The sequence below is a fragment of the Cryptomeria japonica genome, chromosome 4, assembly GCF_030272615.1.
Source record: "Cryptomeria japonica chromosome 4, Sugi_1.0, whole genome shotgun sequence".
NCBI lineage: Eukaryota > Viridiplantae > Streptophyta > Pinopsida > Cupressales > Cupressaceae > Cryptomeria > Cryptomeria japonica.
The window spans coordinates 33,124,246-33,128,032 of record NC_081408.1 but is presented as its reverse complement, the minus strand read 5'-3'; positions in this window follow the sequence as shown (position 1 = coordinate 33,128,032).

Here is a 3,787-nt window from a genome sequence, read left to right as displayed (position 1 = left end):
ACCATGACAAACCGGTTGAGATATGGTCTGGGCTGATGATGAAGAAGGCAAGGCTGAGCAGTTGGAAATAGAGAATGCAATTGGTATGCAGATGCCTCAGATGGAAATAGTTGGAGGTTGATGACATGGTTTCATCAAGGATTCCTACTAGTAAGTATAAGAACTAGTAAGAGAGGAAAAGGCTATGTGATGTGCTCCTTCTTGATAAAGATGAACATATGGTGGAATGATATGTTTGGCAACCGGCAAAGTTACTGCACCAGAAGAGAATCCAAGTGCAAGGTGATGGCAGATCAGTTAGGGTATAACTGACAGAGTCTGTGAACCGGTAGATAATCCAGGTGACTAGTTGGTCGGTGATCTTATCCAGACCAGAATAACTGACTTAGTAAAGGTGGATGTAGACAAAGGAGCCATGTGGAGGTGAAGTGGCATGCATGCATAGGTTGGTGTGATGTTTCAGTGAGGTAGTTAGCGATAGGTCAACATTTATGTCGACTGCATGATTCATGGGATGCAGAGCAGAGGTTTGTGGCTCGAGGTCAAACAGACAACAGAGATTCAAGACAGATTGTCTGAGAAGATCGAGGCAAGTGAAGGAAACCATGAAACCATTCTTGGTGATCGACCATGAAGCCCGTTGACAGGTTAGAAGAAGATTGCTAATTGAGGAAGGTGTGTTCTAGAAGGCATGACAATGGTGGGATTGATTGATGAGTTACAGTTCATCAATCAAGGTGATTAGATTTGATGAGATCTGATTGGATTTAGTTTTCCTTGAGGTTGAAGAAGAAAACCTAACTACCTGAAGTTTGAATTGGTTTTTGGTGGGAAAACCAATTTATAAATATGCAAGTCAAAATTGATGAAGGCTACCATTGAATGAGAGGGTGTTGTTGCATGAGAGAGGAGAAATCAGTCAAGTGAGAAAAAGACAATATTAGAAGAGACTGAGTGTGAGAAAGAGAAAATAGGGGTTGAAATGCTCAACTAACATCAATGAGGCTACCGATAGTCAACCATTGATTCTGATAGAGCAATAAATTGGTAGTGACCAAATGGACAGTAAAGAGTTGCAGAAGACTACAGAAAAGGCAACCTAGGAACTGAAAGGAATCATATGGTAGACATCTGACTAAGTTATCAAGACCGGTGGTGGAGAGAAGCAGTGTAGTAGAGATAACCGACAAAGAGAAGATTTGGTAGAGAAAAGGACTGGCAAATAAGATGAAGAGGTTGAACCGGTAAGGTTGAAGTAGGAGATAAGGCTACAACAGCTAGAGAGTGAGAATTGACCCGATAGTGAACTGGATAGAAGATCCAGTGAAGATATTTGCAAAAGAGTTACAAAGTTAATTTGTAACAAGGCTATAATTTGTATAATTGATTATGTTCATTGAATATCACTAAGTTGGAGCTCTGTGCAGGGGTTGGTACTCCTTGGGTTGGTGCCCTAAAAATTGTAATGAGAGTTTCATTGTGAGGCTGGATTGGAGTAGTAGACTCCAACAACATTTCTCATCAAGGTTTTTCCCATCTTAGGTTTTCCTCATAAATGCTAGTGTTATGTGATGTCCCTTTCATGTGTGATTGCATTTGTAATAGTCTCCCATCTAACCTATAAGTCTTCTTTCTATTAGATCTTATGACTGGTATACACACATAGGATAGTTAAAGGGAAAATTTTGTAAGCCACTTATTTACCCCTCTCTCCCCTCTCAGTGGCACATTGTGTCTAACACATTATCCTTAGTGTACTTGTTATATGTCAGAGCATCAGAAGCCAGCTACTTCTGAGCCTACAGTTGGAAATGCAGGAAGGTCTCATCCTGTATTTGCGGCGTTTTATAACCATCGGGCTGAGGATTATGCCACTGTTGTGGAGACATCAAGTGTGATAGGTGGTATCTCTTCTTTAGTGTTATTTGATTTAGGAGTATTAGATTCTTTTATTTCTCCTTTTCTAGTAGAGTGATGCGGGCTTGCTACGACAAAGCAGGATGATACACAAAAAGTAGAGTTAGCTACGGGGTCCAAAGTGGTAGTGGATTCCCTTGTGCTCACTTGTCTTTTAGTTTTGGGATATTTACATACTTCTATGGATCTTTGAGTTGTCTTTAGGATCTTATAATGTGGTTCTTGGTATGGATTGGCTTGGACCTCACCAAGCCTAGATAGATTGTAGAGGTAAGAGAGTGAAGTGTGTGGATGATAGTGGGAAGAGTGTGGAGATTGTAGGTACTTAGAGACCTATCTCTCCTCGCATGATTTCCGCTATGCAGATGGAGAGGTGTGCATGTAGAGGTTTCCATAAATTTGCAATTAGAGTGAAGGATGTGGATGAGGGATTTAGTTCAGAGGATTTATTGCTGCAGTATCCCATTCTTTAGGAGTTTGTAGATGTTTTCCCTAGTGAGATTCCATGTATGCCCCCTCAACAAGATATCTATTTTAGGATTGACTTGGTTCCTAGAGCTAAGACTATCTCTAAGGTTCCCTATCAGATGACCATGCAAGAGTTGAGTGAGTTGAGAGTTCAGGTGGAGGAGTTGTTGGCGAAGGGGTTTATTCGTCCCAGTGTGTCCCTTTGGGGTGCACCTGTGTTATTTGTGAAGAAGAATGATGGATCTCTTCAATTATGCATTGATTATAGGTAGCTTAATAAGGCAACGATGAAGAATTGATATCCTTTGCCTTGGATAGATGACTTATTTGATCAGATTAAGGATGCAAAGGTCTTCTCCAAGATTGACCTTAAGTCTGAGTATCGCTAGTTGAGGATGCATGATGCAGACATTCATCGCACAACTTTCTACACTAGATATGGTCATTATGAGTTCACAATGGTACCTTTTGGTCTCACAAATGAACCATCGATCTTCATGAGCTTGATGAATGGTGTATTTATGTTGTATCTGGACATATTTGTATTGGTATTTCTAGATGATATTTTGATTTATTTGAGATCAATTAAGGAGCATGAGGATCATGTGAGACAGGTTTTGCAGTGTCTAAGGGAGAATCAGCTATACACCAATTTGTTGAAGTGTGAGTTCTTCTAGACAGAGGTGAGATATCTTGGTCATGTGATTTCAGGAGAGGGTATCGAATTTGATCCCTCAAAGATTTAGGCAATTGTTGATTGGCCAAAACCCACTAATGTGGGTGAGTTGCGTAGTTTCATGGGTCTTGCAGGATATGATCACAGACATGTTCAAGATTTCTCCAGGATAGCCCATCCTATCACTTCTCTTCAAAGGAAAGGGAAGAAGTTTGTTTGGATAGAACAGTGTGAGATAACTTTTCAAATCCTTAAGGAGTGTTTGACTAGTGCACGTATTCTAGTAGTGCAAGACCCTATGGGGAATTTTGTGGTGTGTATAATGATTATTTGGAGGGTCTAGGAGCAGTGTTGATGCAGGATGGTCGTGTTTTTGCATATGAGTCACAAAAACTTAAAGATCATGAGAAGAATAATCCCACCCATGATCTAGAGTTGGTAGCAGTGGTTCATTATTTAGTTAGATGGAGGCATTTTCTTCTTGGGCATTGATTCGAGTTGCAAAGTGATCACCATAGTTTGCAATATATCTTCACGCAGTCGAATTTAAATGCTAGGTAGAGGCACTAGATGGAGTTTTTATGTGAGTACAACTTTGAGATGAGATACATCCAAGATAAGGAGATTGTGGTAGCAGATTCATTAAGCCGTAGGAGGCATGAGATTTTAACAATGTCTCTTATTGTGGATTTGAGGAGCCGTATCTCAGTGCCCTTCCTTCAAATG